The sequence below is a fragment of the Peromyscus leucopus genome, chromosome 6, assembly GCF_004664715.2.
Source record: "Peromyscus leucopus breed LL Stock chromosome 6, UCI_PerLeu_2.1, whole genome shotgun sequence".
NCBI lineage: Eukaryota > Metazoa > Chordata > Mammalia > Rodentia > Cricetidae > Peromyscus > Peromyscus leucopus.
The window spans coordinates 60,084,068-60,106,456 of NC_051068.1; the positions used below are offsets into that span (position 1 = coordinate 60,084,068).

The 22,389-nt window shown below is 43.4% G+C and overlaps 1 protein-coding gene across 1 annotated transcript in view; it reads left to right on the forward strand.

The window, feature by feature from the left end:
- The window catches only part of Dchs2 (dachsous cadherin-related 2), a 216,262-nt gene that overhangs the window by 77,954 nt on the left and 115,919 nt on the right, over positions 1-22,389 (forward strand).

Here is a 22,389-nt window from a genome sequence, read left to right on the forward strand (position 1 = left end):
GGGACTGGCCTGAGGTGGTGACAGGGGTGTGTTGGTGTGCGACTAACCCCCAGGCTCGTTCTTATGTCTTCTGAGAGAGGTCCCAGCCCGACAAGGCTGGCTGTCCTTAAACCTGGCCTCCCGTGGAAATCCTTCATGCTCTGTGACGCTGATGGATGGAGCAAGCGTCTGACCTGGAAGGAGCCGTGTCATGTTAGTTTTGGCCTTGCAGTGTGAAGACGTCTGGGAAATCAAGTGAGTGGAGCTGACTGGAAATGTGAACCTGAGCCAGGACTGTTCAAGGAAGGTGTGAGAATGCTGAGCCGGGGCTCCCCAGCGTGCCTCCAGCTCTCAACTTGGAAAAGTAACAGAAATCATGTTGTCACATGCAGGGAAATGGGCTTCATTTATAGTCATTTAATAAGGTAGATTTCCTCAGACTCTCTTCTATGGCCTCGAGCTGGCTGCTTAGGAGAGTGTGTGGAGCTATGATGAGACCCCAGGGGACCAAACTGGGCAGAGCTGAGAATGGAGTCCCCAAGACTCGAGGCTTCACAGTGTCCTAGACAAGGACTAGGAGGCCTTGGAGGGGCAGATTGCAGAAGGAAGAAACAGTAGTAGTAGGACGTGGGATGTGGGAAGACTAAAATCAGAAATGGTGGGGATGACATCAGCAGCCTGAAGGGAAAAAAAAAAGAGAGAGTAAACACATTGGATAAACACCCTCCCGACCTAGGCAGCTGCTATTGGCCCCGGGATGAGACTATGAGGTCATCCATGTCCCTCTGGTAGGAAATAGAAACCCAGGCAGCTGCAGCTACACTCAGTGTCCTGGTGGTCAGCATCCTCTGGGGTAAGGATGCTTGGGATGCTGCTCATAAGGCTTATACCACACCCTTCAGTGTCCCCCGGCCTTCTGGCACCCTCTCCTTGAATCTCTGCCTCCTCTGTCATGGTCAAGCCCCTCTGATCCCATTCATTCTGTTCACCTCATTCCATAGCCTCAACCCTTAAACATCCCAGGTTGAGTATACCCGCTAATCCAAGTTTTGATTGCTCTGCCTCAGTGTGTGTTTATTATCTTATAAACTATGGGTAAGGATTATATTTATAGATATTATAGATATGTTAGTACAAATATAAACATGCATAATGTTTGCACACACACACACACGCGCGCGCGCGCGCGCGCGCGCGCGCGTGTGTGTGTGTGTGTGTGTGTGTGTGTGTGTGTAATGAAAACTGAAGGAGGACTCTTTTCCCAGAGGAAGGAACAAACAAGAGTGTAGGAGGAGGGAGAGGAGACCTTGGTGAGAGGAGCATAAACAATATTGAGGAAAAATTACTTACATGTATGAAAATGCCAGAGTGAAACCCGAAACCCATTATTTTGTATGCTAACTAAAAAGAGTGAAAATAAAATAAATATAGAAAATACTAAAATACGATTGAAGAATATAGGTACTCCATTTTATGATAAAATATTAAGAATAGAAACAAAGATAGAAGATTTAAAAATTCTTTCTTTCTTTCATCATTGTTACTATTTGAGACAAGACCCCACTTGGGAGGCAGACTGGCCCTGGACGCATGCCCATTCCCCTGCCGTAGCCTCCCGAGCACTGGAATCACAGGCATGCAATGCCCCGCCCAGCTGTTTCACTTCCCTAATTATTCAACTACGTTTATGTTTTCTTTCCACAACTGTGTATAGTCTGTCCCCTTGAGAAGATCCTGGAGTGCACTTGACACCTTGTGGAGACCTCTGCTGAGAGTGAGTGTACTTGGCCATACTCCCTGTCTCTCTTACTAGTCTTCCTCTCTTGCTGGTGGCTCTGCCTTACTGATACTCCCACTCAGAACCTGGGGAGACCAAGTTCTGGCTCCCCCAACCCAAGGCAGACATACTTGGGAAGCTTAAGCACTGCCTTCCTGGCACACAGCATAGTCTTACCCTCCTCCTCCAGCAAGGAGGCAATCCATCCAATGCCCACCCAGTCAAGAGCAGACATAGGGACAGTAATTATGGGGTGACAGCCCTGAGATCAGTGACTCTAGAGACGGAAAAGTCTGTAATTCTGAGAAACTCGAGGCTACTGATGATTCAGAGGAAGGTAGGAAACTCCATGGCAGTGTCATTGGGTCCAACGAAAGTGAATGCATGCAACTAGGTTGACGTGTAGTCAAAATTTTATTTTAGGTCAAGCTCGTGAAATAGTTCATTAATATTTGAAGGCGCAGAGTATGCATTAGACCTGGCAGGTTACTGAAAATACCAGTGAAATGACAATCAAAATCCTTCCAACTGATCTGAATGCCTATGTTTTCCTCACATGCTGATTTGCAAGTAAAACCAGCACCAGCAGGTCCTTGCTGTCCTCCCTAGGATAGTTTAATGATAACGTTTTTAGCCCAAGAAATAGCCATGTGTTAGGCATTTCAACAGCTGCTGAAGAGGACAGGGGGTGAGCCTTTGCCACACCCACATTAGCTCATCTGGGGATGTAGCCTCCGCTTCACCCATTAGCAGCTGTCAGGGAAGGGATACACTTGCATTGCAGAACTGCTGGGTTCCCCTGTGGCCTGACCCCAGGGCAGAGTCAGACTGTAGCACACAGCATCTCCTTTAGGAAAGAGCTACACAGGCTCCCACTGACAGTTTGTTGTTAGTTTCTATACTCTGCGTTTAATACCGAGATTAGTTCCAAGTATATGTAAGAAAAAACCCGTATCTCATCTTTGTGGATACTGATGCCAGTAGACCTTTAAAGGCATCATTTGGGGCATGAGAGGGAGAAGTTATAGTTGGATGCCCATCCAGTGGTGGCAATACATTTTTATTTTGAGTAGGGAAGCAAGCATGTGGTGATGCCAGTTGCTTCCCAAGTTATGGCCTGGGTATTAGGCAAGTGCCATATTTCCCTTGGGGAAAAAAGAAAAGAAAGAAAAGAAATGGAAAGGAAAGGAAGGGGGGAAAGCTGTTTGGAGATGTCTTTTTCTCTTCACTTTACATTACACTCCATGGGAAGTTTTTGTGTGCTTCCACTCACGTCAGAGGCCCAACTCTCATGCACAATGTTAAAGTTCTCTGTCTTGGAAGAATTTAATGAAATTTCCCATCCAAGATCTCAGTTGGCACTGTGTTCTGAATCTCGGAAAGTGGCTTCACAACCAACTTTGTGTTCTGGTATGTTCTTCCAAACATACAGAAATATTGCTCTGGATTGCACACAAACACATTGAATTTATTTATCTGCTTAAAGAATCGTCATTTATCTATATAAAGAATTGTTATTGACTGTTTCCTGTCCATCTGGCACTGTTCTAGAAGCCGAGGGTAATGGTCATGAATAAGATGTAGTGCCTGTCATGTGGACATTATTGTTATTCTACAACAGAGGGGGAGTCCTGAATTCAACAAGCTGCACGTAAAAGCAAACCCATAAGTAATTCAGATATTAAGTGCAAGAGGGAAAATAAGGCAGGTATATGGATTAGGATCTCAGGTAGCATATGGGGTTTATGTAGATTATGGGAAAGGTTACTGCTCTGTTTACAAAGGCAATAGTAGGGACAAGGTAGAGAAACTTCATGAGTGAATGCAGTACTTGGGAGCTAGTAGCCCAGGCAAACTGAGAAGCAGAGGGTGCACGTATCTTGAGGCCAAGACAGACCAGGAAGTGGAGGGTATGTCTCTAAGACTGTCCAGTCACCTAGCCTCACACTGCAGGACAGGGATTGAGGAAGAGTCACCCTCACTGGCTCCCATTGTTCTAACTCTCTGGAGGTCAGAGAGCGATAGAGATACAGTACATAATCCATTCACACAGGTCAGCCTTCTGGGGCCCAGGGTAGCGGGAGCAGAAAGCAGAAAGGGGTGCATGTGCTTTGGAGAGGCGTGAAGGTGTTGATCTAGACTGGAGGCAGTCTCTCCTTCGAAGGAGCTCTCATTTTATTTTCAATGGATCAGAAATAAACGTGAGGGACTGGGAAAATAACTCAGTGGATAAGGCCCTCCCCCACGGAAGTGTGCAAACCAGAATTTCAATCCCTATCACCCATGTAAAAGGCCAGTGGGTGTGCTTACTCACCTGAAATCTCAGGGCTCCTGAGCAGAGACAGGCGGCAAGCTGGCCAGCTAGACCAGCAGAATCTTGAGCTCCGGGTTCAGTGAGCAACCCTACCTCCATAAATAAAGATAGAGACTCCCAAAGTCAACCTCTGCTTTTCACATGCACACACATGTGCATGTGTACCTGATCACCTATGTGCCTGCACACTTGCGCGCGTGCATGCATACACACACACACACACACACACACACACACACACACACACAATCATATGCATAAATATGCTTTTGGAAAGATAGCCAGCATCATAAAACTAGACATAGGTGGTGACAGTCTAGACCTCTGCACTATAAGTCCTGGAAATGACAGGGTGAGAAAACGCTCTTTTGTAGGAAGTGAGATTAAAATTGGGCTAATGATAAACAGATTGCTAACTGCTGGAGAGGAAGAAGGAAATGCCTAAGGAATAAAAATGCCGCGGACCGGAGGGCACATTGGGGATATATTTCAGGAACAAGTTGGACACCGTGGTGATGCCACTGTGATCTTTTCAGAACCAGGTGTAGTTTCGAACAATTCTACTTTCATCCAGACTCGACTGTGTGTAGACTTTCTATCCATGGGTCCTTTCTTCCCTCTCTCTGTTTCTTTCTCTGGCTTCCTTATTTCTGCTCTCTCAACAAACCCTTGCTGAACAGCCACAAGCTGATTTTTCACAGTTGCTGTATGGGAAGCAGTAAGTCACTGATGTGAGAAGGTCGGCCAGGGGTCTGGGTGTCAGCACTCCAGAGTGCATTAAGTAATTCATTGAGGTGATAATAACGGCTGATAGGATTGAACATTTACTGAATGGCAGAACAGCTTCTTATTCAGGGGAGCTTGGTTGTCTTAGAGAATTCAGCAGCTTAGAAGATGGATTATTGGAATGGTATTCCATATTTTGGTCCTATATGACTGGGCTTCGCTGAGGAACTTAGTTCTCTGCTGAAGTATTATGCTGCCCATCACATGTGTATGGGATTTCAATTTTGTATAAATTACAGAGATTAAGTATCTCCTTAGTGAACAGACAATAGAAATCAAGTGTGTGTGTGTGTGTGTGTGTGTGTGTGTGTGTGTGATTTTCTTCTATTTAGTGAGCACATTTCCTTATCCTTTTTCCCTGGGATCTCAGGGCTCTTGTAGGAAGACAACTGAGAGACAGCCAAATGGAAGAGGGACTAGTTGGGTCCCAGCTCTAAAATGCTAAGGTTATTGTGTGTGTGTTTGTGGGGGGGAGCAAGTTTGGTGCATTTCCAGAGGAGGTGAGAAATGTGATTTTTGCTTGATACCCAGAGAGCACTCTTTTACACATGTGCTCTGTAGTCATACTCTTTTCTGGGCAGATAAAGATATAATTCATTTGGAAAAAGAGTATTTTTTTCTTTTTTCTTTTCCCTTTTTGTACATAATTATCAATTTTGTGGTTTTTGTTTTTCTTTCTGGAAACTAAATTTCCTTCAGACCTCTTAAGTGTTTTGATTATAAGTTTAGATCAATTTAAAGAAACAGGCTATTACAAAAAGTAATGTTGTATTATAAAAACATGTTTAACTTGCTCGACATACACAAGTTATAGATTGTTTTCTATGCAAATTTTTCTTCAAGATCCCTAAATTTCTTAAGAGTTTTGGTGCTGATCTATTTAAGTTTGTTCATTAACCATAGATCAGGCACCATCATAATATTTAATTAGAAGAATCATTGGTTTGCAAATGAGATACTGTTAATGTGATTTTTAAATGATCTAGCTAAATGTATTTCACACATGAGTATTCTAAATTTGCATTTTTATTACAAAGACTCTGGAATCTATAGATGACAGATATTAATATTAAAGGTGCATTAGCATTAACTTTCTTACTTTAAACTTGCTCTTGAAGGTTAACTTCGTATCAAATACATGCAGAGGTGAGGGATGATTACCACAGTCTATGAGGGATTGCCTGTGTGTGGGACACAAGGAAAGGATGGTACTTGATATGTTGGCTGGAATAAAAGGGAGGGTTGGCTTTCTAACATTCTCAATTTTGAAAGGGGATGGGAAGAGAGGGAGATAGCCAGAAAGAGAAAATGCAGAGTATAGTCACAGGAAATCATGGAAACAGATTTTGCCCTGCCCCACCAGCAAAACGTGGTTCTCCTGGGACAGTCCCTGTGGAGCAAGGGGGTTAATAAGCAGCTTTGTAAACACTGATACAGTCAGACTATGATGGTCCCTGGGGAAGCTTGTAGGAAGCATGGTACCTTAGACCGAATGCACCAAGTTCTCCAGGCTGTATAGAACACTCCACTCCCAAGGCTGGTGATGGACAGGGTCTATGTTCTTGGCATACAACAGGAGAGCAGAGCCTGTGTGTTCACAGTGAATGGTGTGAATGCTTTGAAGCAAATACCGGGGAGTGTTGATCATTCAAAAAAAAAAAAAAAAAAAAAAAAAGCAATGTATTGTTAACAAGAAAAAGGCTGTATATATGTCTTCATTTAGGACTGGTTCGACAAGCTTGTAGTCATTATATAAAGTTGCTGCAAAACCCACACCTCTACTATGAACCTTAAGGCTCTGAGATTTTTGCTACATGAAGCAAGTAAGAAGTGATGTAAAAAGGGAAGAAGCCCAAACAGCTTTCCATAGCAGGTAGATGAAGGCACTAGAGAAACTGGGATTTAAGGTAGGCATGATTCATCTGGTTATAACCCAGGCCCTGTGTTTGGGAAACCCCCATAAGGGAAGAATCTACAAACCCCCAATCCCTCAAGTTCAGAACTTGCATAAGTTGAGTGTGTGTATTGTCAGTCCCATGATTCCATGGGTGTTTTCTTTTAGGACTCATTATGAACCCCACCATACCTCAGACCACTTCAAGGCCGTCTAGTGCTTTGGCAGTGAGACGTCCTCACTCTTTCCTGTAGCGTTTGGCATCCAATACCTTCACAGAAAAGGGATTGCCCATGCCTAGCACCTTCAGTCTTCCACAAGAGATAAGTCCTCAGAGTTGGGGGTGGGTGGGGCTGGAGTAGGGTGTGATCATGTCCTTCCCATGAAAGTCGCTATTATCCCAGCTCCAAGAAACTCTGGTGTACGCAGTCAAGTGCAATTGGGAAATTAGCAATGTGGAGCAACAAACAGCCAAAAGGGGAAAGGAGGGGGGGGCAGGGAATTGTGCTACAGCTCAGAAGAAATTCACTTTCCAAAAGAAAATGTAATACATCACTCCTCTGAGAGTAAACTGTGTAATTGGTTTGTCAGGACTCCAAAGGAGTTTCTAGGAGTAAGCTAGACGAAGGAATTAAGTCATTAACATCCATGTGTGGGATTGGTTCTCACTAGAAAAACATGTAAAGTATCATTTACACTTTAGCTATAACAGAGTAACAGATACTGGGCTGGTCTCTCCGTTCTGAACATAAAACCAAGCAGAATATATGAGACAACTGTTTCCAGGTGTTGGGCAGTAGGCAGAGCAGACCTGGGGTCTGGAGAGAAAAGCAGTGTATGAAATGGGCCCTTGTCTGCTGTGGTTCTCTGACTCACCGTACTTTTCTGGTTGTGGTGGACAAGGTAGCTCCCAAGCCTAATGGTGGTCTTGTTGAACTGAGAGGCAGTAACTAGGATTCAGGGTGGCTAAACTTTGGGAAAGGGAGTTGATTGGAAGAGTCCCCTAGATCTGTGATAGCCTCAGGTCTGTGGCCAAGGCTTGCCCTGTACAGATGTGGGCAAGTTCTGTGAGTTCAGCAGAGCTTTTGCTAAAGGGAGAAGAATAGACACCATAGATCTGGAGCCTGTCTGGTGCTTGAAGATGCTGGAGTTCTACCAATGAGGTGAAGAGCCCTTTCTCAACAACTGGGATGGTCTTTTAAGATTAGAGAAAGGCCATAACCTAGGACTAATCTTTCATGTAAGAGGTCCTGGGACAAAGTGTCAAGTCTATAAAGGAAGGCAATATAGTTTAGCCTATTTATATTATAATACACACAATATCCAATGGACACTAAAATATTACCAGACATGTAAAGAACCAGAAAAATGTGATTGATTATGAAAACTTGAGAAATAGATCCCTACCCAAATCACAATGGTCACATTTATCAGGTGAGGGCTTTAATACAGTTATTTAATTATGTTCAAGGGTTTGAATGAAATCATGGCTCTAATGAGAACCTGTGTACCAATGCTAGCAAACATTAGAATCTATAAAAAGTATTTCAGTGGAAATCTTGAAGCGAAGAGGCCGATATCTGGAATAAAACTTCTAATCAGAATAATGGAAGGAGCAATTGAAGGGTCAAGTAGACATACAAAGAAAGACAAGAAAACAAGACAGGAAGAAAGACAGACAGACAGACAGACAAGAAAATAGTACCTGCAGTCTTCCCCTTGACATACGAGCACTCACAGGGCCTCCTGTTCAACAATGAAGAGCACACAGTGCTGGCAAGGACACAGGCTGTTCAGTGTAGATCACAAAAGCCTCACAACACTTAAGTTACTGAAGATATGGACTACATTCTATGACCACATGGATTTACATTTACCTAGCCTTAGAGAAAATCTGAGTGTTCCAGAATGAAATGAGACTCTTAAAGAATTGATGTGTCAGAGAAGAAATTGAAACGGAAATTGGAAAATGTTTTGAATTTAGTGGTAATAAAACACATTAACTTTGTGTTATGCATTAGAAGCAGTCGATAGACAAATATATATTTATATAAGAAAAGAAAGATACAAGACGGGGGAAGGAAATGCATTGAATGAAAGATTTGTAAAGAGAAAAAAATCCCAAGAGTGAGGACATAAGACTAGGAAAATGAACACAGGGAAGGTTCTTTGTAAGGTATCAAATTTGATGAGCCCCTAGGAAGAACAATCAAGAAAAGGATAAAATGAATTATCAATATCAGCAATAAATGTGAGGATGTAATCACAGAATCTATGTACACTGAAAATGTAATGTGCAAGATTTCATATCAATAAGTTTGGCAACCTACACGAAACGGTCAAATGTCTAACTACAGAACTGATGCAAAAGTAAAGAAAAATTTCAGTAACTTAATGTAGTTTTATATGTACAAGATTTATATAATATAATGAATACATATTATATTATATATAATTAGTGTCTCACGAACATAGATACAAGAGTCTGCATCAAAATATTAAGAAATCAATACATTGGAAGGAAATTAAAACCAACTGGGGTTTTAATACAAGGCACTTAACCTTTAAAGCTAACGGAGAGGTAGGAGAGGCTTAGTGGGCTAAGGGTTTGCTTCGTACCCCTGAGGACTGGGGTTCAGATCCTCTGACTGGAAGTCTCATGGCTGTGAATGAGGTGGAAAGGCATGGGTTCAAATAATGGACCTTTCACTTTCTAGCATTCTGTGCAGTTGGGAGATCACAAGTTAGGATCTAGGAGGGATGGGAGAGAACTGTGTATGTAGTAGGGGTGTGTATAAAGGAATAGGTAATATGAGAGCAGCACATTGTTGGAGAGGAAAAAGGATCCCATGGCCATAAGAAGTACAAGACTTGGGGAAAGGAGAAAGATACCTAAGAAGGACTTGGAAGGTGTTTTATTTTGGAAAAGCACACAGAGCTCTGATTACTGTTCTTGGCCTTCAGAGTGCATTTGTGTTGCCTTTGAAATGCCATCATAAAGTGCTGTAATATTTCATCTACATGTGTGAACACCAGGAATGGTAAAGGCTTTGGGCAACACTCCCAAGCATGTGCAGCTCTCCTCTGTAACCTTATTAAACTCACCCCCCAGAGTGGAGATGGATGGTGAGTGAGCCCCAAGGAGTACAGTGCTCTTCTGGCTTCTGGGTGACCTGCCTTTTGAAAGCAATTCTGTAGTGTCCTTATCAAACAGGCATTTAGAAGTTGCTTTGGCTGAAAAGCATTGACGTCTCACCTGGGCCAAAAGGTAACTAAAAATAGGATGAAAGCCAGGCACTTCTACCTTCATTTTGTATCTGTCACCTTTCATCTGGGTCATCTGTCCACCTTTGCAGATCAGCATGCTATTCAGTTTCATTCTTAAAGGCCGGAGGCACCCAGATAAGTTACTCTCCTAAACCCGAGGTCATGATGGATTCCATGAGAAACATAAGCTTATGGGACAGATCACTCCCCAAATAAGGGCAATTTTCCCTAAAGGTGAGGCTGTGTCCAAAGCAAAAGTGGCCCTGCCCTGAAAGCCACCTCGTTCCTTCACACCTACCTTCTAGACGGAGCTGAGATCACGATCAAGATCACACCTAGACCGGGGCCGCTTGAATCACACATCCTTCTTGTTTCCTGTGAGAGCTCATGTCAGTACCCTGAAGACAGATCTGGAGGTCACAAAGGACAAACTTATTTGTACCTCTTTCCAGTGTAGTCATACAGAATGACTCCCTTCCCTCTACTTTTCACGGTTACTCATCCTGCTAATTAGCAGATTGGGAGCATGTGGAAGAGCTTGGCTTGTTGGTATTGTTGGAGACAGGGCTTTCGCCATAAAAACTTTGGCTATACTTCCATCTCCCAACAATAAGGGCTGGTCTTGGAAGCTTCATCACTTTGAAAGCAGATCTTCTGGGTTTTGTAAGTAAAACCCGCTGGTGGTTTCTCCATGGGTTGCCTGTGTAGGGCGAAACGCCCTTTGGATTTATGTGTTCTCGCAATTCATTCACAGCGGATTGGAATTCCCTTTCTGGTCTTTTGCTCCCAGAGGGACCCTTAGGTTTCTCCATTTGAGTGGAAACAGCTTGGAGCTGTGGAAACCTCAGCAGAACGTTCGGGGCACAGCTGGAGTTGACTTCGTAGGCTGCACAGCCACCGAAGGCTGCCATTACTGATGGAGTCAGCTTTGGGGTATGGATCTCCTTGTCACCAACTCCCTCTGCTGGCATTGTGTTTTCACCTCACGACAAAACCCTGTTCCTCATCAAATACGATTTTTATCTCCACGGGGTCTTAAAAATAGCAACTCCAAACCAAAACAAAATGTGTTTATTTACAAACATAAGGGCTCCATGAAAACGGCTTGTTTGTAGGGCTCGTTTTCCACCCCACCTTCCTGCCTCTGCCCGTCACAGTTCCAGCTCTTTCTACTGTCACGATCTGTGGGTCTCTAGATCTGGACCACACCTTGACACATCATTGTCGGGGTCAGCAATGAAGCGTCTTTCACATAATGTACTGTCTCCTTTTTTTTTTTTTGGTCAAATATGAAGTACTTAAAATATGTACCCATATAAACTGTCACTAACTATTAACAGATTTGTGCTTATGAGTTTTTTTTTTTAATTTTTATTTTTTGGCAGATTCCAATGTTAGAATCTTGCATGCCATCTGATTTAAAGGAATGATTAAAATCAAAGTGGGGGAAGGATGGGTAGGTAAAAACTGAACTGTGCTTAACTGTTCTGGGAATGATACCATATTTAAAATCAATCCAGAATGGAAAATGGAGGTTGCTCTCAGGCATGACAGTCTATTTACAGCTCTGTTTCTGTTTCTAGTCCTCCCAAAAGTCAGATACACTGAGGACTCATGTCCATACATGTGTTTCCTATTCCCCGTCCATCTCATCTAGCAGGAAGCAGATTCAAGTGGAAAGCACAGTCTTGCTGATGTATTTGGTGATGTAAAAGGAGACCCTGTCCCTTTAAATCTGTGGCCTGCAGTCTGAGATGGACAGACCTGTGCTGAAGGCTTTTTGTTTAGCAGAAGAGTTTAGTGACTTTGGAGTGTGTATGATAAAGCTCACACCTTTGATCAGAGGAGGACTGGAGAACTGCACTTCTTTACACACTGAATTAGTATGATGTTATGACGAGCTGGCAGTCAGGGCCGGGGAAGGATCCTTCTGGGTCTCACTGAAATAAGAATGACCAGTGTACCTCTGTCTTGGAAACAGTATTGTAAAAATGAGAACCCTGTAACCTTTACATTCCAAAAATCATCCACAAATTTTTGAAGTCACTCTGCCTTGTCAGTATGTGGAGACATGCCTCACTCCAACTCCAACAGTGATGTGTGGAGCTGTGGAGGGACAATCTGGAAGCACATCGCATGACAATAGAACCACCATTTGATGGTGAAAGGATGGTGGGAAGGAAACTGAGAACCAGTGATCATCACTGAGTTTATCGGGCACTTATTATAGACCAGGCATCGACTATTTTCTACATCGTTTTCTTAAATCTTCCCAGCAACCCCGAGAAGTGACAATTAGCCTCATTTGACACAATTTACAAACGACTGAGTTAGGATTCAAAAATCCTGCCTGAGACCCTTTTCTCTCAGGACATATGTAGATTGTTTATTCAAGTGAAATTTAAATAAAATCAGATGTCATTGATCTTAGTCTCAGACCCAATGCAGACATACACTTCAGACTCTCTAAAGAAAGGGCAGCAGATAATACCGTTTCTGATGGGATTTCTTCTAGAAGAAAACTGAAGTGCGTCTGCTTTGGTACCCACCCTCTCCTCTTCTTCACCTCAGACCTTAACCACTCATAAGCACTTCCGTTTCTACCCCTTCTCTCTTCTGGCACTGGCTGTTTCTTTCTATACAGTTCTGTCCTGTCCGAGGCAGATATGAGCCAGCCTCCCGAGGGCATGTGCCAAGTTTCCGTTACCCATATCCAGGGGCTGGGGAGAATGGAAGAAAAGACAGTCACCTCTGTCATCCCCTCATTTTGAGAAGCTGTTGCTGTGAGAAGTCGTGCTTCAGAATTGGTAACTGCAAAATATGGGTTTAGGGGAAGGGTATTTTAAAAGCAAAACTACTAATGAAAAACGAAATGTGTCTTTGGAAGAGTTAACTGCAGTATGGGAAAAAATTTCCTACCATTAAGGATTGACCATGCTTAAAAAGGCAGAAGAGCTTAAAGAGGCCGTGAAGGAGGAACATTGTCAAGAAACAAGAAGATGCCGTCTGGAAACGGAAGGGTCGCCATAATTTTATGGAAAAAAAAAACCAATTTAGTAAGATGCATAAGTGGCTTTATATTTGAATGATGTAATATTTTATTTAAACTGAGCCCATTTCCTAAATTGGGTCAGTCTCAGAAAACACAAACGGGTGGGGTTTCTTCTTGGCTATAGAATGTGTAACCTAGACCTATAATAACTTTATTTCAAACTTTTGGCTCAATTTATAAAAGAAGTGAGAACAGAAATAGAGAAAAATAACCAGTCATTAAGCCCTAGCCCAAATGGTATGTGTGGATTAAGTAGGGTTTGAAAGATATGTAAGACTTTGGCTTAATAAATACTCATTCATGGAACTATTTATGTTCTCTCCCTATTTCAACTTTTATGGGCATTCCAGTGTCTCACTTTGCTGTACATTGTACTTCTCAGTGTTGTGGGCCCTTTTCTACTGTTGGACCCTTCTCCATCTCCCCCGTTCCTCATGGAGGTACGGAGTCGCGGCTCTTACTCCCCCTTCCCTCAAGGATGTCCATTTCACCAAGCAGCAAGGTTTGTGACACATAAATAAATCAAATACAGAAGAGTCAGAATTAGAATAATACATGGAAGTGATTAGAAAATTCAAAAGACGGGAAGATTCCTCCAGCTGAGGACGCACCAGGGACAGCTTAGCGAGGCAAGCTGCACGGGGTCTTTTTATTCACAGAAGTGAATTATGGGTAACAGTTAATCAGACTGAAGTGGAGCAGGGAGGGAATTTCATGCAGAGACAAGTGCTTGAGGCAAAGCCTGGAGCAGGGATGTGGGGGGAAAGTGGGTTTTGCATTTTGAAGGGAACACTAACTAGCCTTGAAAGGACTAGGAGGAAAGAGACTGTAAAGAGGGCTTTGGGAAGACACTGTGCAAACCTTGAGTACAGAGGTGTGTAAGCACCAGGCCTGCAAAGTGCTCTTCTCTCCTGAGTTCCCAGCCGCTTGAGCGGTGTCAAGCACTAAGAAATAGGAGTTACAGTGCCATTGTGATTACAGTAAAAGTAGATGGGAGAATATGTTTCAGATTGGTGGCCCAATGGGCTGCTAATATCTCTCCCTGAATTAGAAGGTCCTTATAGGCCTGGGATGCACTGGGATGCACTTTCACTAGAGTAGAACTGGGCCACTTGTCAGACATTTGGAAACCCTCTCTCCCCCATTTCTCCTCTCCCTGTACTCTCTCTTCCTTCCTCAGCTCCTCCCTGCCTCTGCCCTCTTTCTTTCTCATTTATTTATTGTCTTTATGTTTTATGCCAGCCAATGCCTTTGACACATGGAGAAAAGGATAGAGAGGTGGGCACGGAATTCATATTTGAAAATGAACTCAACAATTTAAAGTGGAGTGGATCTGAAAAGAAAATCCCAGAAAGGCCTCAGTTGGCTATGCTCATCTTCTTCTCCTCACCAGACTGTGGCAGAACCACAGAAAGAACAACTGTGTGCCTCACCCCAACTTTCCAGCCTATAAGACGCTCAGAGGAACTCTCCTCTTGAAAACCTAGTGAGGCACACGGAAAGTGTTGGCACGCTCCTCACACAGGAAGCTTGGTCAATCCACACAGCGCTTCCTGCCTCTGAGCTCCTTCAGGTCCTCAGTGAGGAACTCTCAGGATCACAAGTCCTCTGTCCTCCAGTTCACCTTCTCACCTGCCTCCTTTTCTGCATCCCTTGCTTAGGATGTTTGACTGCTTTCCAAGAGAAGCACTCCCACATTTCTGTGTAATGGTTACAGCCAACTCTACTGGCAGGAGAAGCTGCCCCGCTCTTCTCTCATTGAGCACCTTGGTTGACAAAAAAAGGTACCCAACAGGAAGAAAAGCATTCCCGCTGGAGTGAGGTCTGCACTTACTGCTTATGCAGGACCAGGTGCAGTGCTGGACAGTGGGCATCAGCCATGAGAGAAATGGACAGATGTCCTTGTGGAGTTAACCACCATGGTGGGCGAAGATGCAGACGTGATGGAGGGGACAGTCAGGGGACAAGAAGACAAGTGGGTGGCCTCCTTGAGGGTATCTTAGATGGTGTTTAGAGGACCCAGAGCCTCTAGGCAGGACAGAGCACAGAGGCTGTGTGCAGAGACATTCTAGAAGCATCTACCTTCCTTGGGGTACACAGGATGCCCCAAAGTGTCTCAAGGGAGATACCGCTGAGCAAGAGTCAAGAACTTCTATGTTTAAATCAATGATTATGAGCACAGTGTGACAAGTGTGTGCTGTGCAATCTGAACAATGTACGGTGTCATTAATATACATAGTCTCACTTAAAACCCAGACATTTCTCCATGAAGAAGAGTGACTGGGTCAGATATCTGCCTACCTAGTGGGTATACTTTTCTTTTCATTGCTGTGGAGTCCCTGCCTTTTTACCTTCATCCAAAGAGCAACATCCTTGTACTGCTTCCCTAGTCCCTCCACCCTGCTTTGCTTGTCTCCACAATCTCTTTTCGGCCATGTTCAGCCATACTGGGGGCCCAAGGTGATGGGGACAAGTCATGAGGGACTGAGACCTCAGACACCACATGGCAAAATAAGTATTTTCTTTTAAGTCCTTTCTGGTGCTTATTTTTGTCACAGTACTGGAAAGCTGACTAAAACCCCCATGGCAGGAAAAATGCTGCTTTTTGGCTTAAAGAGTATTTTAGACATAATCAGCATTTGAGAATCACCGATGGCAGTGGAATAGAGAAGACGCTATGAAATTGCCACTAAGAGATGATTGATCTAAAACAGCCATCATAGGCTGTTCATCCTCTTCATACTGTCTTTGTCTCACCTAAATATGTACTAAGATATGAAACTCCTTTCCTCTCAACCGAAAGTTCCATGTCTTGCTGTTGACTGGAAATGTCATGAAATGAGCTAGATACCTATACAAGTGGGATTCCAGGCAATACGTAGAGGGTCTAGCTTGCAAGAAAGAACTTTGCACATAGTTTATCTTAGAAAAACATATAGAGTAACACATGGGATCTCTTTGCACCTAAACGCCTCCTCGGTGTCCATTCCTTAGTTGGCCATTAATCATAATGCTTTTGTGAGTGTGTGGTGGTTTAAACAAGAATAGTGCCTGTAGGCTCCTGTGTTTCAATGCTTGGTTCTCAGTTAGTGGAACTGTTTGGGAAGGATTAGGAGGTGTGGCTTTGGGAGGAGGTGTGTCACTGGGAGTGGGCTTTGAGGTTTCAAGAGCTTATGCCAGGCCCAATCTCTGTCTGCTTGCCTGCAACTTTTGAACCAGATGTAAGCTCTCAGCTACTTCTCCAGCACCATGTGTGTCTGCCTGCTGCCATCTCCCCACCATGATGATCATGGACTAGCCCTCTGAAACTGTAAGCAAGCCCCCAATTAAATACTTCCTTTTGTAAGTTGCTATGGTCATAGTGTTTCCTCACAGCAACACAGCAGTAACTAAGGCAGAGTGTGATATCAATTTCTATTGAATAATTGCTAGCATGATACATTTTATATTTGCCTATTCTGAAAATCATATGAAGTCATTAGCAAAACTATACAACATTCAGTAAGATGAAAGTAAAATTAAAGGAATAATGAGAACAGCACTAAGGAGGCAGAGGCAGGCGGCGGATAGTTTATTTGAGGCCAGCCTTGTCTACATAGTGAGTGAGTTCCAGGCCAGCCAGAGCTACATAGTAAGACACTGTCTAAAGAAAAAAAGAAAGAAAGAAGGAAGGAAGGAAAAAAAAGGAAGGAATGGAGGGAAAAGTTGGAATAAAATAAATGAGGTGAAATCAAGAGGAACATAGTTACTGGAAGCAGATTGAAAAAATCATGCATGTGAGTTAAAGCTTACACAGGCCTTGCTATCTGCTCATTGGAACCTGCCCTGTCACTCAGGAGAAGCAGCAGTTGGCTTTCCCTGACAACCGAGAATGTTCCCCTGTATCTCTTCATAAGCAGAAATGCAATAGAAATATCATAAATAGTGCGTTTTTGATGAGTACACAGGCCTGCGGAAGTCGGGGGTGGAGGCAAAGCTGTGCAGCTCAGACTGTCATGCCCTTTTCCATCTGGGACAGGTTTGCTTTCCAAGAAAGTGGAACTGCTAAAGTGAGCCCAATTTCCAAACAGATGTGAGACCTGGAGCTCTTAGCTGTGTGCTAGAAGGCTGGAGTCACCCCTGCAGCCCTGAAGCTTGTATGGCCAGCCCATGCACTCACTTGGCCTCCCTAGCCATGGTGCTTTGCATTGGGGCTTTTTGAGCCAACAAACCCTATGTGAGTTCTAATTGCCCTATCTGTGCTTCTTTTTTGGACTACATCCTTTCAGGGTTAGGACCTCTGTGCTCAAACCTGGGACATCCCCTTGCTTCTCAAAACACAAGGAGGAGCAGCAGGATTAAAATCCCAGGTCTTATGATTCAAATTTACGATCCTCTATCCCCAAAGGGAAGTGTCAACATGAATCCTTTGGGGAAATTTCCCAAATCCAGCTCTTCTCTTCGGACCTTACAGGTGTTTCAGACTCTCCTTCGCAGGCAGAGTGGGGAGAGGAGGGCTCTGAAGAGTCACAGGACACAGGAGCTAATTTGGGTCTATAAATGGAAAAGATCTCAGTAAAACTGTACAGAAACAGATCATTTGAGAAATGAACATTTCCCATGCTTACGCCCCAAGAGAGAACACCTGCAGGCACGGTGGTGTGCTGCTCACATTTTTATTTTCTGTGGAAATGGTAACGTTTACATAGCTTCCATATGGCCTTCAGTCCTGAGCTAGGGCACCTGCAGAAGGGAGTGAGTTTCAGCTTTCAGCGGGTCATGTGGCGCCATGTGGAGGCCCAACCCCTCACTGGAGGCACAGATGAAGGCGTGGGGGTGGGGGTGGGGAAGCTGTCTGCGGTGCTTGTCCTCTGCTGTGTCTGCTGTGACACAGGGAACTACAGAACACGCAGTCTCACCCTACCCTCTGGATTCCTGCTGTGATGTCCAACCCATCTGACATCAGGAAGCGGCTGAGCATTCAGGGGAGGTGCTTGGCCGAGCTGCCCCTCTGGCCTGTCCTTTGACCTGGATAGAGGCATATGAAAATGAACCTGATCACTTCCTGATTGGAGAAATGCTCATTGCGTGGGTCTTTTAAACTCTCTCCCTGTTCAGTACGTACAAGCACAACATACCGACTTCTCCAATGTGTGTCTTTGGTTCTAGAGTGCAGGAGATGAAGAAGGTGGACAGTCTAAAGACGAAAGGACCACTGGAGCATTGATACATGAGGGCTGCTTTCTTCCTGGCACGCCAGCCTCCGTGTGCTTACAAGTGTCACTGGAGATTAGTTCAGTGGAAGAGTACTTGCCCAGCACATGTGAGGCTCTGGGTTCATTCTCCAGAGCCACAAAAACACCCGTGTCTCCTTCACATCCCTCCTTCAGTGGCATTTCAGGAATGAGTGCTGGGTAGAGGCACTCGTGTTGGCTGAATAAACAGAGGGCAAGTGCCTACCAAGCACTGGTGTGTTTAGGTTTAATTTTCCATGCTTAGCTTTTCTTCCACAGTTGTGCTTCTATGGAATTATTTTTAGTCTTGAAAAGTTAGGAAAACACTGATATACAAACAAAATCATTTATTTCCACAGATAATCTAACATTTAGTTTTTCTTTGTGTGTATGTGTATATGTGTGCATGCACATTGCATATATCATACACAATTTACCTTTAGGCTTTTATGCATATCTCAGTAGAATACTCTATGTATAATCATTGTTTTGACTTTTGCCTTTGTGATTTTTGTCTATTGTTTTGTTAGTTTTGAAATCCCCCCTTACTTTCATATTTCTTTCCAGCATTACGGCCCAGCCAAATATACACTTATGCTTTAAATGATCTCATTATTTGCACTTAGCATCTGTGTAGAATTTGTTTCAGCATGAGGATAATATCAACCTTGATTTTTTTTTTCCCTCTACGTCCTTTGCCAATTTTTCTAACTATTATGTGGATAACCCTGAATTCTTTAGTGGTTTCCTTTGTAATTGTACAAAAAAATGTAGTCTTACCAGGATCTGTTGTAGACCTTGCTGTTGGGTTTATTGATCTGCCTGCCAGTTCTTTTTATAGAATGTGCTGTTTTTACTGTCTTGCAGCATAGCACAGGACAGGTTGCCCTCTTGACCCATTTGTTTAGGTTATGTTTGGGAAAGTGGGACACAGGACAATTAATAAGCAGTAGAATTAGTAGTTCCTTAATTTCATTCCACATTTAAGGTAATCAAACATGTCATAATAATTTCTTTCCTGTAACCTCAATGTATATATCCAATTTATCCAATCTAACAGCTAGTATCAACATATTTGAGAACACATTTTAAAAGCGTGACAAACTGTGTCCTATTTCCTGTCTCTACCATACTTCTTGAGATTTTTCTTTGTCTTTTGCCAGGTTGACTTTAATTGTAACATTGTGATGGCTTTGAACAAAAGTTTAAGGGTTTTAATCTGTGATCTCTATAATGATTAATAAATTGTTTCAGGAATGAAAACTTGGCAGCTGGTGGGATGGTTCAATGGTTAAGAGTGTGCTCTATTCTAATAGGAGACCCACATTCAGTTCCCAGAATCTACATCAGGCAGCTCACAATCAAATGAAACTCCAGCTCCAGGTTTTCTGACCTCCCTCTTCTGGCCTCTGTGAGCATTGCATTCTTTTTTTTTTTCTTTGAGACAGGGTTTCTCTTTGTAGCTTTGTACCTTTCCTGGAACTCGCTTTGGAGACCAGGCTGGCCTCAAACTCACAGAGATCCGCCTACCTCTGCCTCCTGAGTGCTGGGATTAAAGGTGTGTGCCACCACCGCCTGACTGAGCATTGCATTCTTCTGCATAAACCTATGTGCTGACAAACACGAATATACACATTATTATAAATAATTAAAGTTAAAAATTGTTCCTCATTAAGAGTTGATAAGTGCTATGAAATATTTTATTTTTGTATATTTCCACCCGCAGGTCAAGAAAAGAAAATTATTCTTAAGCATGCTTGCATCTCACTTTATTTAATTACTTTATTTCATTTTGAGACAAGTCTGGCTGTGTGCCAAGTAACTCAGACTGGTCTAGAACTCACTGTGTAGCCCCACTAGCCTGAAGCACACGCTTTCTCTGCCTCACCCACACTTTGCTTTGTGCTTGTTTTTTTTTTAGATTTTCTTTTAATGTTTTATTTGTTTATTCATGTGTGTGTGTGTGTGTGTGTGTGTGTATACATGCCAAGGTTTGTGTGTAGAGGTTGGAGGGAAACTTGCCACAGTTGTTCTCTTCTTCTACCATGTGGGGTCTGGGGAATCAAACTCAATTGGTCAGGCTTAACAATAAGGTCCTTTTCCCACTGATCTCTCTGCTGGTCCATGTTTGAGTCTTACGGACACTGTTTGATTCACTCTTTCATGCAAGATGCATTTATGGTTCCTCTCTCTGTGTGAACAGGACACCAGTGCTGTGGTCCCTGAATATGCAGCAAGAAGTGAGGAAAGTGTCACATTCTAGGAGAGACAATGTCATCGATAAACAAATCGGATCTGTGCTGTCACATCTCACAGCTCTGGTGATGACAAACCCTCGCTCTGACAGGGCGTTGCTCCTCCGGGGGCCCTGGGAAGACTCTTTCTGCGTCTGGTGCTGTCTGATTGGGGCCATGGCGCTCTGTGATCACACCACCACCACCTCGCCGGTCTGAGGTCTGCTTTTGCCTCTCTCACAGGACACTTGTCACTGGGTTCACCACCCAGGAGAAGTGTCTCCTCCCCAGGTACTTAAATCAACCCCATTTTGCCATATCAGGTGGCTGCTCTTTGATCCTATAAGGTCCTATTTACAGGATCCTACAGGATAACTAACACATCTTTTGGAATGAAAAGAAAAGCAGTCCCAATATGTAAACATCTACTCCAGAATTCAAAGGCCTGGGGAAAAAAATCACAGACCAGCAAGGCAGTGGAGGCACATCAGTTAGGGAGGAGAGGGAGAGCACCAGACTGTAAGAAATATGTTTCAATGAGGTGCAATGATTGGTTATGAATATGTTCCTTTCAAGACCCTTCAGCCCAAACTCATAAGGGCCACCTTCTCCAGCTGTCTGCAGGGTGCATTCCTAGGGAAGGACTCCTTTCCTGACATTAATATGAGGAAAGTGATAAGAATTCTCTAGCTCCCAGGAAGCTAATCACAGGAGAAGGGCACTCAGCATCATATGAATAATTTGTAAGTGCCTTAGTGTCTCGATTAAATTTGTGGAAAATCAATCTCAATGAGAATAGTTATGAGTTAGAATAAACCTGAAGTAAACCCATCAGTTTCCAGTGTGAAAGAGGTGAGCGAGACTGCACCGAGGGGTGGGGAAGACTTTGAGTGTGCTGAAATCAGCTCAAGGTGTGAATGCAGAGATGCAACCCTGGCTGGTCTTCTAAGCATTCTGCTCAGGCTGTGAGCTTGCCAGTACTGGGACCAGCAACTCCCTGCTTTGACATCACTGGGGGGTCTCTAGAGAAGCCTGTGGCCTAGCTTCTTAACTCATCAAGGTTTCCTCCTGAGGCATTAAGGAAGTACTTTTCACTTTCTGTTTTTCAAATTACCTACTTCTTTCTTTATTTTTTCAACAGTCAGTGGGTACTGGGTATTGCAAGCCCCATAAAAATTCTAATTCTAGGCATCCAAGATCCATTACACCGGGAAACGGGGTATGTTGCTAGAACAGGAGGTAAGCATTTCTGGGGGCGGGGGTAGTGAAGAGCAGAGGGATGCACACTCTCATTTTATGCTTCTGAGCTCAGATTCTGAGCCATCAACACAAATTGAGATGGGTACTCTTTCTGACTTTTGATCCCTTATATTTTTCCCTGCCAAAAATCCCCATGAGAAAAAGCCCTAAAGTGGAAACAGGGAATGTACTTTCATATGAGCCAAAATACTTGGTTATACATGCTATTAAAGGCTGAGAATGGATTTTAGAATTTATTTTGTTAAATCTGTCTTCTAATGCAGCCAAAATTATTGAGAAGACCACATGGCTTCAGAGGATGTATTTGTTGTCTTTGGGAACCAGTGGTTAGTGAGTTATTAAAGGCTGTCAGTGTGAACCAGACTAAGTGGATTTGGATGTGAATCCTTGGTAGAAGGGAAACTTGTGGATTTTCTAGTTCTATCCAGCTAGGGAAGAGTAACTTACAAATATGTCATTTGGTTGCAGAGGATGAATGAATTTTATCAGAAAATGTGAGACAGATGATGTGAAGATACATGTAAAAGACTTGGACAAGAAAAGAAAGCAGTCTCACCAGCATCTGGGTATCAGTGACATGGAGGGCTAGCTAGTCCCTTGTCAGAGTCTGTCC